This window comes from Pelodiscus sinensis, chromosome 29 (genome assembly GCF_052426305.1).
Source record: "Pelodiscus sinensis isolate ZL-2025 chromosome 29, ASM5242630v1, whole genome shotgun sequence".
Taxonomy (NCBI): Eukaryota; Metazoa; Chordata; order Testudines; family Trionychidae; genus Pelodiscus; species Pelodiscus sinensis.
This window is the reverse complement of record NC_143080.1, coordinates 8,993,613-9,007,115: the sequence shown is the minus strand read 5'-3', so window position 1 is coordinate 9,007,115 and position 13,503 is coordinate 8,993,613. Positions and strand designations below refer to the sequence as shown.

Sequence of the window (13,503 nt, the reverse complement as noted above, 5' to 3'; positions counted from 1 at the left end):
TGGAAGGAGAAGTTATTGACTAACCATTCACATCACTTTCTCTGAGAAGTTCAGTTGTTACCATGACAGTGGCAAGAAGGATCTGAGACTTGGAGAAGGTATTAGAGATATTTCAGATCCTGCTGCACCTATCAGCAGCATTGAGACTGTGCGCTAATCCATTTAAACTTTTTTTTCCCCCCAAACCACATAAACTAATCCCATGACGGCTCCCATAAATGTAGGCAGAAGAGAGTTTTAAAAGGGTGATGAATTTTCAGAGGCAGAAGTCAAGGAACTGCTGTCTATGTCAACGACTTCATGATAATCCACATGTGCGTAATATGTGGTGTGGATTACTTATCCTCTGTTTAAAGAAATTTATCTGCCTTGGAAGGGATAACTGAGATTCAGAGGAAGGAAAACATTCATTTTAAAGTTAGTCATCGGAATCCTTACACTGAAAATCAAGATTGACTGTTGTAATAGTATGGTGGGATTGTTGGATTGGTCCTTGTTGAAGAAATGTCCATGTGCATTACTCTAGTTCAGAGAAATAGAACAGCTAAATGTCTGTCTCGTTTTGGATGAACTGTTGCTGGCCTTTTGGTTAAGTTCATGTATAACTTCAGCACTCCAGGTAATGAGGAAATCAATAGCTTTAGCTAGGCTTAGGCCTGCTTATGGTCAGCATCCACTCTCATTCCAATTCTGTGTCTATCAGTGGTACTAAGCAATGCCATGGCTATAAAATGGAGCAGGTATCTGTTTTAGGTGCAGAATTGCCAAATACATGTCACTTGCCTGGGAACGGAGAGAAACTTTGGGCAGAGAAATTGCAGCTAGGTTACTAAAGTTGAGATGCTAGTGTAGTAACATACTGTGATGTAACTTTTGATTGGTTGCTTTTCTTAAAAGCTAAAGAAGGGGTGAGAGTAGCAGTAAGTAATTTTTTATTTAAAATATTTGCTCATTTTTTAAAGAACTACAGCAACCCTCCAGGTTATTTAAACAGGCTTCTGTTTTTCAGAGTTACATTTGAGTCTGCTTCCAGCAGAGGAAAGAATCTGTTTTGACTGGTTTGTTTAGAAACTTCAGAAGCCAGAGGATGTATTTAATGGTGAATGGAAAATTATCCCATGTAAAGTTTCTGGCCTTCTGTCAAATCAACCCACAAGATATGTCCAATTTTGCTGTATCCAAATGTTTTCCCACTCATTCATCTTGAACTGTGTTTAAAAAAAAAAACTAAAAAAGGGAGCAGTTTTTATCATTGAAAATCTCTCAACCACCACCTCTACCTCTCCAAAACGGTGAAGGCTTGCAGTTGTGATTCTGAAGTGCTACAAACAGAGACTGTAACTGCCCATTGTGAGTAATAGTCAAGGAAAAGGTGGTGATGAGAACATGCTTAGGTAGCATAAGGGAGATGATTGAAAAGACAATCAGTGGTGTGTGTGTGTGTGTGTGTGTGTGTGAGAGATGGGGGGACCAGAATCCCCCCCCCCCCCAAGATGGGCTTATCTTGGATCTTATCCATAGAAGTCAGTAATCCCCTCTCCTTTTTTTAGTCCTGCTAAATTCTGACCTTCAGCATTGTTGTGTCAGTTCTTAAAGCTACTGGTGCATTGTGTGGAAAAAGTATTTGCTTTTGTCAATTTGAAATGGCTGCATGTCAATTTCATTGGCTGGTTCCTTGTTTTTATATTTTAAGTGGGGTCCTACCAAATTGACAGTCCATTTTGGTACACTTCATGGTCATCATTATGATTTTGAAAAATCCTAAATTCATGATTTTCAGCTATTTAAATCTGAAATTTCACAGCCAGTGTCTAGAGTCTAGACTATATCTCTCTCTCGGCAGAGGGATGTAAATGAGGCACTTCGAAAGCGCGAATAAAGCGGGGATTTAAAAATCCCGTGCTTCATTTGCATGAGTGCGTCATTGCGCTCTTTCGAACAAGTGCCATTTTGAAAGTAAAACTGTGGTCTAGACACGGTTCTTTTGAAAACGGCAGGCTTTTTCGAAAGATCTATAAACCTGAGGTTTTACTTTCTAAATGGCGCTTGTTCAAAAGAGCGCAATTTTAAAATCCCCGCTTCATTTGCACTTTCAAAGTGCCTTATTTACATCCCTCTGTTGGTAGAGGGCCCTGACCCACATGGAAGTCATTGGGGGGGGGGGTGTTGCAGTAATGCAAGGTTATTGTAGAGGGGGTTGTGATATTACTACCCTTGTTTCTGGGCTGCAGGCATCAGAGCTCGGTGGCTGAAGAGCAGCAGTTGCTGGCTAAAGGCCAATTCTGAAGGCACAGAGCTGCCATCAGTAGTACCCCAGAAGTAGGGATGGCATGTTGTGCCTCTGTTACTGCTGTGCTGCTGCTGGTGGGATGCTGACTTCAAAGCTGGGTGCTGAACCAATAACCACCATTCTCCAGCCACCCAGCTCTGAAGGCAATGCAGAAGTAAGGGTGGCAAAACTGCAAGCCTCCTGCAACTCCCTTTTGGGTCAGGATTAGTGTTCCCTCTAACTTTTCCCACTCGTGTGTGGTATGAATTATGTGAAGGTGATCTGATACATGACTTTGATATCAGTGCATATAACACAACTCATGTGGTAGAGGTGGAGGAGGGAGCTCAGAACTGGGGATGAGGTGCTCTGGTGAGTGGACTGAAAGAATTAGGATGCAGGAGTATGTTCTGGGGCTATAGCAGGGAGAGAGGGTTCCACTGCAGGTATGGGACAGCAGGCTATGCCCCCCACCCTCAGTGGATCTGGGCTAGTGCTGGAGGGGGAGGCAGGGACTCCTGTTCTCCAGAAACACTGATGGTCGAATAGAAAAAACAAGCACAGGCAGTCCCCGACTTATGTCGGATCCGCACTTACGAACGGGGCTTTCTCGCCCCGGAGCTCGCAGGCAGCGGGACCGCCCAGAGCACAGTGGTCCCGCCACCTCGACCTCCGGGGCGAGAAAAGCTGCTCGGGGTGCCCCTGGTCTGCTGGGGACCGTCTCCAGCAGACCAGGGACACCCGGAGCAAAGCTGCAGCGGCGGCGGGGTCCCGCGCCTCTGAGGCTTTGCCAGAGCAAAGCCTCAGAGGCGCGGCACCCCGCCGCCGCTGCGGCTTTGCTCCCCGTGTCCCTGGTCGGCTGGGGGGGGGGGGGCGCAGCTAGTGCGCGCCCCCCCCCGCAGACCAGGCTTTTGTTGTGGACCCTGGGGTAGAGCAGCTGGGGTGCTGCCGGGTTGGTCCTGCAGGGACCTACCTGGCAGCCCAGCTGTTCTGTCCCAGGCTCCAGATTCAGCCGCTGTTGAAACTGATCAGTGGCTGATTCCAGGAAGCTGGGGGCAGAGCAATTCTGGAGCCAGTTCTGACTTACATACAAATTCAACTTAAGAACAAACCTGTAGTCCCCATCTTGTACGTAACCCGGGGACTGCCTGTAGTCACTGAAATTTGTTTCCTACATTCTGAGATGAACCGATTCACTTCAGTTCAAGGGTGGGCAATAATTTTTTTTTAGGGGGGGGGGGGAACACCAACAATTTGGAAAGTGGTCAAGTGCCACACTCTTACATGATATTAATGGAGGAGGTGTTGGTGTCTGGGATGGAGGTTGGGTGCAAAAGGGAGCTGGGGTAAGGGAGGGAGTTTGGAATAAAGAGGCGGTTGTGACCTCGGGCACTGGACGAGGGTGCAGGAGGCTGGATTGTGACCTAGGGCAGGGAATTGGGTTGTGAGCTAGGGCAGGAAGGGATTGTGATCTGGGTCAGAGGATTCAGATGCCAGATCTGATAGGGGATATGGGTGCAGGATGGGGGCAGAGGATTTGGGTATGTGGAGTGGGGAGCAGAGGGTTGGGTGAAGGAGAGGCTGGGGTCCCAGAGGCTGGCTTTGGCCAAGAGACATACCAGCCAGCAGCCCAGTACTTTCTTGAAGCAGCCTCCCTGCCTGCCCCATCACTGCACAGGCAGCAGTTATGTGCTCTGTGAACTACTACCAGCTCTGGAGGGGAGGAGCATGGTGCTTGCTTCATGGCTGCCTGTTATTGAAACAGGCAGTTTCCATTGGCAGGTTTCCGGTCAGAAACCGGCCAGTGGGATTGTGCTGGGGGCAGGAGAAGCTCCTATACCCTTCCCTCTGGGCTTACAGATTTTAAAGTGAAACTGCTTGGCAGCCGTGTTTCTGAGCGGTATGCGGGTGGGGTGGGGTGAGGCAAGCAAGGGAGCCTCCATGGGACACTCTGCGGCATCTGCAGGCTGGATCCGGTGGCTTGGCAGGCTGGATCTGGCCCACGGGCCATATTTTGCCCAGGCCTGACTAGTTTCTGGCAGAACAAGTGCCTGGCAAAGTTGCTGTTGCAGTTAGCCATCCCCCTGTTGAGATTGATATCTGCAGGGCTTGCCAAGCGGCAGCGAGCCCCACTTGCCAGCCGCACGCTACTGCGAGTTGTGCATGCACAGACTGTGCTGCGTGGCTGTGCCGGGCTAAAATCTACTCGCTGCAGGCGAGTAGATTATGTTAATTGTTGAGCCCTGGCTATCTGAACTGGCTGTGTGCTAAGGAGCATCCTTCTAGGGCGGGACTGGCTGTTGTGCTTCTCATTAAGGCAGGAAAGGAATACAAAAATTCAGCAAAACATTACATTCTATCTAATGGAAAAATGTTATCTACAAACTCAAGCAGACATTTGGAGGATTCTTATCTTGATGTCTTAGCAAGAGGCAGATCTTTGTTTCTGCATATGGTTAGCTCTTGTTAGCATATAGCTTTCTGTGGGCCACGTTCATTTTTGTGTATTCTCTTTCATGAGACTTTCTCATATGAACATGGTTTTCATCTGAGTTCCCAATGCCACAAAATGCTCAGGAAAGCAAGAATTTATTTAAAGCTTTGTTAATGAGATCTCCAGCCTAGTTACTCACTTTTTGTTTGCAGAGCCCATTCAGATGTGTGGAGGCAGTCTCATTCTGTATGCCTAGATGCTGGCAGTAATGATGCAGGATTGCTTTCTATATTTAAAAAAAAAAACAAACCAAAGAAAGTGTATTGATCTTGTTACTTTTAAGAAGAAAAATAAATAAAGGGGCTAGAGTTTCCAGCTTAGTAATTCTGCCTTCATTCTTTTAATATTGGCATCTCAAGGCATATGACCAGGTGTGAAATAAAATGAATTCTCTTTAAATAATAGGTTAGCATCTGTAAATTATCTGAGCAACCTTTAACATCTATTCTACGGCTGGATTTGTTCTGGATTAACAGTCTGCATATCTGAAGACGCGTTTTGATTTCATGAGTGTTCAAAATCTGATTATCTATCAGCCAATAAAAACTTGACCAGTTCTTCAGAATGTTTTAATATACTTTAAGGGGAAAACGGCACTCTCTCAGGCATGCTCTGGAAGCCTCTGAGCTGAAAAAAACAATACTGCAGTTGGATTGTGTCTTCCATGGTGGGGGTTTTTTTTTTTTTTTTTTTTTCCCCAAAAGCTTTAAGTACCCACTTTTTCCCAAGGTAGTTTTTGGTACCCAGGTTTTCAGGGAGGTCCTGGACCATTTAGCACTTTATCTATTTTAGTCAACTTAGTTTTGGGATTTATCTTCCAATTACAGTACATCTGAACTGTGTGTGTGTGTGTGTGTGTGTGTGTGTGTGTGTGTGTGTGTGTGTGGTATATTTATATTTACTTAGCAAAGTGACTGTCTTTGCGTCCTGCATTGGAAAGAGTCCAGTTGCTTTTACTTTGCTATGTTGTGTAATTTTCATACACCTACAGCAGAGCTAAGCTTAGTCGTCTTAGACTTGATGATGCTTAGCACATCCAGTGCTTTTTTTTTCTTAAAACCATTCTGCAATCATTAATTTAGTAGTTTGAAGCTTTAAACTTTCATTTGGTTAAAGTTTTAGGAATGCAAAAGTGCAAATGCACAAGGTTTACCGATGAGCCTGGGCTCAATGGTTAACCTTCACAGTTACACGACTATATGATTGATCAATAAGAGTTAGCATTGCAAGCACTTAGTCCCGGCTCAAGCCATGTCCCAGCAACCACCCCCGCTGTAGCTGTGCATTAGAAACACTTTAGGAGCCAGTATGCAGGCAGGCTGGCTTAGTTGCAGCAGAGGTAGTTGCCAGGACTTGGTTTGAGCTGTGACTGAGCCGGAGCTGCAGCGCGGGGTGATGCTGGGACCCAGCACGATCCAGAACTGAGCCAGCTTGCCTGTGCACCGGTTCCCCAGTCCCATAATACTATAGAGCTGCAGTGGGGGATGCTGCCAGGACCCGACACAAGCTGGGACTGGGCCAGCCTGCTTTAAAAAAAAAAAAAAAAAAAAAAAATTACTTGCAGAGCCATGGGCGGGCGTAGGTTGGGGCTAGGAAGGGAGGAGGAATTGCATGTAGCTGATAGCACTAACCGATAAACACCTGCCTATCAGTTAATCATTTATTCGACTACACTATTACATCTCTACTTTGTTTTCTTTGTGTGCCTGTCCTCTAGTAAAGTCAGGCTGCAGGCATGCTCAAGTCTAATCGTACCTTGACTAAAATCTAACCGTGCCAGTGCATATTGACTGGCCTGCTTAGGGATCCTGATGTAGCATATGGGGCTGGAATATAAGCAAGATCATATAGTCAATAAGCTTAGGTCTGTTTAGAAAGGCTTTGATACCCCACACATGCAGGCTACAAATATCTAGACCAGTGGCTACTAAATTTTACTGGTTGGCGAACCGCCGCTTTAAAATTATGAAGTACCTTATTTGGAAACTTCTGATCTAGGCAAAATAGCTGGCATGCATATAGCTTGAGCTGTGCCAGACAATCAAGCGCTGGTACTGTTTGACTTTGTAACACCATCCTTAACTGCGGACAAATTGTTTCAAACTGGGTACCAAACAGGTGTCAGGTAGCAATTCTGGTCACTACTGATTTGGACTGGATTCTGTCATAGACTTGGAGATGGAAAATCTTTTTTCATTGTGAGACTTCTCTCTTTCAATTTTATTTTTTTATATATATATATATATATATATATATATATATATATATATATATATATATAAAAATAAAAATAAAAATAAAAATAAAATGTAATATAAAGTACCTCCCTAGATAGTAGCTTTAACAAAAGATCTAGAGCAGAGTACAGGCAGTCCCCGAGTTACACGGATCCGACTTATGTCGGATCCGCAGTTACGAACAGGGCTTTTCTCGCCCCGGAGGACGGGAGCGGCGGGACGCCCAGATGCGCCACGGTCTGCCGCCCCCATCCTCCGGGGCGAGAAAAGCTGCTCCCCGTCTCGCCCATAGCCTCCTCTTTTCTAAGTTACAAAGTCCCGGTCTTTTTTAATCTCTCTCCCTATGGGACCCGTTGCAAACCCCTAATAATTTATTCACTATTTCTGAACCTTTTTCCAATGACAATATATCTTTTTTTTAGATGAGGCGACCATGTCTGTACACAGTATTCAAGATGTGTACACACCATGGATTTATATAGACGTAATAAGATAGATGTGTACACACCATGGATTTATATAGACGTAATAAGATATTCTGTCTTATTCTCTATTCCTTTTTTAACAATTCCTAATAATGTTTGCTTTTTGGATTGCTGCTGCATAGTGAGTGGATCTTTTCAGAGCACTATACACAATAACTCCATGATCTCTCTCGAGTGGCTATAGCTAAATTAGTCTCCATCATTTTGTAGGAATACGTGGGATTATTTTTTCCAATATGCATTACTTTGCATTTATCAACATGAAAATTAATTTGCCATTTTGATGCCCAATTACCTAGTTTTGTGAAAGTACCTAGCAACACTGACAAACTATACAGAATTCAACACAATTATAATATTTAGATTAGATTACAAATTTGCCTAATAAGGGAAACAGTGTTGCTGTAAAAGCGACGAGGAGTCCTGTGGCACCTTATAGACTAACTGAAGTGTAAGAGCATAAGCTTTCGTGGGCAAAGACCCACTTCGTCAGATGCATGATCTGACAATGCAAACTCAGCATAGCATACATTATGCAGACTTAAAATTATTAACTGATAAGTCTCAAAAGCTTCAAAGGCCTGGCCGAGTTTTAGTCTGTAACTGGAAAAACTTGAAGTAGTTTAGCAACATCTTAAAGATCAACAAAGATGAAGAAGTGGGTTGTACCCACGAAAGTTCATGATACCATCTATATGTTTTGTTAGGCTTTACAGTGTTGCTAGACTGATCAGACTCAGTGTAACTGTAAATGGGGATGCTGAGTAGATGCGTAACACATGGGGTCCCACAGGGATCAGCTCTAGGCCCTATGCTAGTTAATGTTTTTAATCAGACACCTGGAAGAAAACAATTACTGATAACAAAGACTGCCAAAGTATCGAACAATGAAGAATACATGTCCGCAACAGAGCAATCAGGATTGCTTGGCATAATGGGTGAAAGCAAACAATATGCATATTAATGTAGCCAAATGTGAAGCCAGACATCTAGGAACAAAGAACATACGCCATATTTACAGGATGTGGAGGAGACTACATTGGGAAACAGTGACTCTGAAGAGAATGACTTGGTCATGGTAGATAATCAGTTCCACATGAACTCCCATTGTGAAATAGTGACCAAAAAGACTAATGCAGTCCTTGAAAACATAAACAGCATCCTCGAGTAGAGATGTTATGTTACTTCTGTGTATGGTACTGATACATCCACCGCTGGAGTATGGTGTCCAATTACGATGGTCACATTCACAATACAAGAAAGAGGTTGAAAAGCTGGGGAGGGTTCAAAAAAGAGGCACAAAAATTATTAAAGAATTGGAAAATATGGCATATTCTAGATTCTCACAAGACCAAATTTTTAACATTGAAGGGGAAGGGATGAATTGATCAGTCAATAAGTACGTACAGTGGGAACAGAAATTTGATTGAGGGGGCAGTCTAGGCCCAGTGCTTAGAAGCTGAAGCGGGACAAATGCAGAATAAAAATAAAAGGTGCATTTAAAAAAAAAAAAAAAAAAAAAAACCCTGACGTTATTTAACCATTGGAATCAGGAGGTTGTGGTGGTTTACTCCATCACTGGCTGTATTTAAATTAGGGACGTAGGCGACTAGTCGTGCCTACCCGACAAGTATAGGCTTATCAGGCAATCAAGTCACTAATCGAGTAGCCGTTTCTCCTCTCCCCACCTTGCTTCCTCTGTATTAGAGGCACCAATGGGGGGAGCAGGAGCTGGTGCTGGGAGGTGCCAACTTAAAACCAGTTTCCCCCAGCACTGTCTGGTGGAGGGGCAGAGGATGCAGCGGCGCTGCAAGGAAACGGTGCATGCGGGGTCTCAAGCAGTCCCTGCTTGTCCCAGGTTCCCCACAGCGCCTCTGCCTTTGAAATGTAGCAAGAGCACCGCGGGTGCCTCTTTCTACATTTAAAAGGCAGAGGCGCAACTGGGATAGCAAACGCCCCGCCCCCTTATCAACTAATTGACATTAACACCCCTAATTTAAATCAAAATTGGATATTTCCTCCAAAAAAAAAAAAAAACTAGTTCAAACAGGAATTAATTCAGGAAAGTTGTAAGGCCTGCTTCATGGGGAGGCCACTACTTCTACTTTCAATGAGTCATGCCTAAGAGTACGTCTAGACTACATGCCTCTGGCGACAGCGGCATGTAGATTAGGCTACCAGGCATAGGAAAATGAAGCGGCTATTTAAATAATCGCCGCTTCATTTAAATTTACATGGCTCCCGCGCTGAGTCGATCAGCTGTTTGTCGGCTCAGCGCGGTAGTCTGGACGCGCGGGTGTCGACATCAAAGGCATTTGTTGACCACCCAGGTATGCCTCCTGGGATGAGGTTTACCTGGGTGGTCGACAAATGCCTTTGATGTCGACACCCGCGCGTCCAGACTACCGCGCTGAGCCGACAAACAGCTGATCGACTCAGCGCGGGAGCCATGTAAATTTAAATGAAGCGGCGATTATTTAAATCGCCGCTTCATTTTCCTATGCCTGGTAGCCTAATTTACAAGCCTCTGTCGCCAGAGGCATGTAGTCTAGACGTACCCTAAGGCACAACTGAGATTTGTGGGAAGGAAGATCAGAATTTGCTTAATTTTAAGAAATAAAGATAAAACATAAGCTAAAAATATTAAGACTAGTGAAAGTGATTCAAACTCCAGCTGGCTAAAAACCCAAGAAAGGAGTTCTAAACTCAAGTTAGATAATTTCATGGAGGTTAGGTCCATAAAAGGCTATTAGCCAGGGGATAAAATGGTGTCCTTGGCCTCTGTTTGTTAGAGGCTGGAGAGAGATGGCAGGAGACAAATCGCTTGATTATTGTCTTCGGTCCACCCTCTCTGGGGCACCTCGTGTTGGCCACTGTCAGTAGACAGGATATTGGGCTAGAAGGACCTTTGGTCTGACCCAGTATGGCCGTTCTTATGTTCTTATGTAAGTCAGAGAAGGGTCATCTTAAATGCTAGAAATTTGTTTATTTTTGTAAAGGCAAGTTTACCCTCTGCAGAAATAGATGGGTAAGCCCTCTCCATGAAAAAGATAAAATCTTACTTGCCTCTGAGTGCAAATGTTAAGCTCTATTCTCTAGATTGAGGTAGTCATTAGGAAGACTGTACCCCAAACCTAGACCAACCATACTCCAAAATCTTTTTATTTACTTAATTTTTACTTATTTTCTTTTCTGGAATCTGGACCATGATTATACCTTGACCAAGAAATTGACCCAAAAAACCTGACTACCTAATGATGACACTAATGTCAGAATAACTATTTTGTTGATGATCACATTAGACCAGTGGTGGTTCAAACTTTTTGACACGGGGCCCATCCTGCTTAATGCAAACCTTTCTGTAGGCCACCAGCAAACCACCCATGATGACAAAATGCCTTTGCTTATCTCTAAATATCTTAAATACTAAATTATTCCTGTTAGGCTACTGGAGTGATAACGTAAGGCAGGGTATATAACTACTAAGAGAGGAAATATGATTGACAATCAAAATAAACAGATTAAGAGCTTTAAATGTATCCTGTTAGTTTACCAAGCTTCATATTAAATAATGTCAAATACTAATTTATGTCCAAAACACAAGATTTCAATGTTTTCTTTATGGCAGGAGCGGGGAACCTTTTTTGGGTTGAGAAGCTACTGATCCACAGAAAAACCAGTCAGGGACCACACAAGTGAGAGCCAGAAAAACCTCAAAAAAACAAACCCCAGGAGTGGGCTTTTGGGTAAGGTGTCTGGCCAGGGGGACGACGACTTACCGGCTTCGTGCCAGGCACAACTCCCAGTCATCCCCACTTGCTTCTCCAATTGGCCGTGATTCCAGCCAATGGAAGCAGTGGGGAAAAGCCTCTAGGCAGGGCATCTGTGCGCTGCCATCCTCTAGCTGGGGGGAGGGAGTGTCAGTGCGCAAAGCTGCTTGCTTCCCCCACGAGCTAGATCAACAGCAAAGCTAGGGGCTTGCTTCCTCGGGGGAAGCTGGCACTGGTGTTCCGACCTCCCAGGGAGAGCAGCAGGGCTGGAACACAAGCACAGGGTCCCCGCTGTGGAACGAGAGGTGCTGAATTTCAAGCCGTGGCCCACTTACAAGCAACATGGAGAACCACTGCTTTAGACAATGTAACTGGAAAAGGGTTGGCAGCCAATGAAGGTGAATTAAAAAAGTATCAAAAGGCGGTGTGACGTAGTGGGGGTACCTGGCTGGTTTCTATGCTGCTGGCTCTGGGGTAACCCCCACTGGCTGCCGTGGGTACCACGACCCAGCAAAACAGGATGAGTCACTATGCAAAGGGATCTCTCAACCGGTATGGCCAGACACCCCCCATGGAGAGGAACAAAGGAAGGTGGAATGCTGCCCTGGCTGGGGGACAGGGCTGGAAGAGTGTGGGTTAGTTGCTGTCTGGGAGCATGGAGGAGACAGCCTAGGGAAAGGGTCTGGAGTTTAGGGGCCCAGTCTCCCCCATCTCAAGGGGGCCTGAGGCGTCCTAGCCCAGCTCTGTGACCAGATTCCATCTGTGCTGTGCTGTATCCTGGAGAGGCAATAAACTTCCTCTATTCCACCGGCTGGTGCAGTCTGTTTGTGCCATTTCGGGGTGCAGGAGACGGGGGACCCCCAACGCGCCGTCACAGGCGGAAATAAGTGGTTTTAAAGGTGGCTGTACTTTTAGATCCAAGTGCCAGCTAAATGAGCCACTACGGTGTGGGTGTGGGAAATTAAGTTTAGTACATACAGGCCATTTCCTACACCTTAGTTTTTGTGCAGACTTCCTATAGTCAATCAATGGGAATTCCACTGCGAATTGAGTTTAGTATGTCCTAAATTTATATAATGCAGACTGTAATTTAAAATGAATGATTCCTTTCCACAGAATGCTTTTTAACATCCATGAACTGAAGAGTCTTTGAAGTAAACAGTGTAATGTGTGCTAAGCTGTGAGCCTATCTTAATTCAAAAGAAATTGATAAATGAGGTTAAGAAGGGAAGATGAAGATCCACATTATCAGCGCATGGGGTTCTCCTTGATGATGATGAAGCTAAGTGAGAGATTCCACTTAAGAATTCTTTGGACTTTTCTTCCCTGTCTTAGACACTGTTGTCTTTTTCTTCTCTACTTTTTTAATGCCATCTGTTTCTCATTTGCTTGCACATTTTACTAGTGTATTTATTAACTCATTTGGCACAACCCCCTTTATATAATCATTGCAGAAAAGTGTCTGAACTCTGAACAGACTCGCTTCCTTTTTTCCTTTCATTCTGCTTGTCCGAACTATCAGCTGCCCAGACAGAATCATTTGGGCTTTCATGCTCTCTGTGACATTAGGTCTAAATTTACGGTGTATCAGTTTGGCTGTGCCAATAGGACAGCATTTTCTAGGAGGGGTTGGAGACAGGATGTGATGGCAGCCGGTGTGGAGCCTGGGCTTTGTATGTTCCTGGTGTGGGGGATGGGGTTACTTCTAGTAGCAGTGTTTGTGGATCTTTGCTTTCACAGAGAGGCATTTTATTTTTTTGAAGCTTTGGACAGTGATTTCATTGTCTCAGAAATGTGTGGCATAAGGGGGAAGTTTCAGATTCTGTCACCCGTCCGGGTTCAGAGTCCACACCTGTTAGGCAGGCAGAAGAAGCCAATCACCTCAGTCTTTCACCGGGTCTGTTGGCTTTATCTTTTGCATTTGGATTCAGAATTTTAGCCAGCTGCAGCAGCTTTGAAAAGTATAGGAAACCTAGCAAAAAGGGAAGTAAAATATGAGAGTTATAGCTTCTTACTCTTGTGCCAAAGTCGCGGAGTGTTGGCTTGTACTACTACTTCCTCCATCCTCTGCTGTTTTCCTGTTTCTTGTTCTTGTCTCCAATGCACATCCATGGAAAATGATCAGTTGCCTTTCAGCAGCCTTAGAAAGTTTCTTCCATAGTACTGTGCTAAAGCATGAACTTTGAAAAATCTGGTATATGTTGGGAAGACTGATGATGCTGGGTCCTTACCCTCCGTATGATCTGTA

At 44.6% G+C, this 13,503-nt stretch overlaps 1 protein-coding gene across 4 annotated transcripts in view; it reads left to right on the top strand.

The window, feature by feature from the left end:
- KANSL1 (KAT8 regulatory NSL complex subunit 1) overlaps positions 1-13,503 on the top strand; it is a 174,889-nt gene that overhangs the window by 69,289 nt on the left and 92,097 nt on the right. The gene's annotated exons all lie outside the window — the stretch shown is intronic.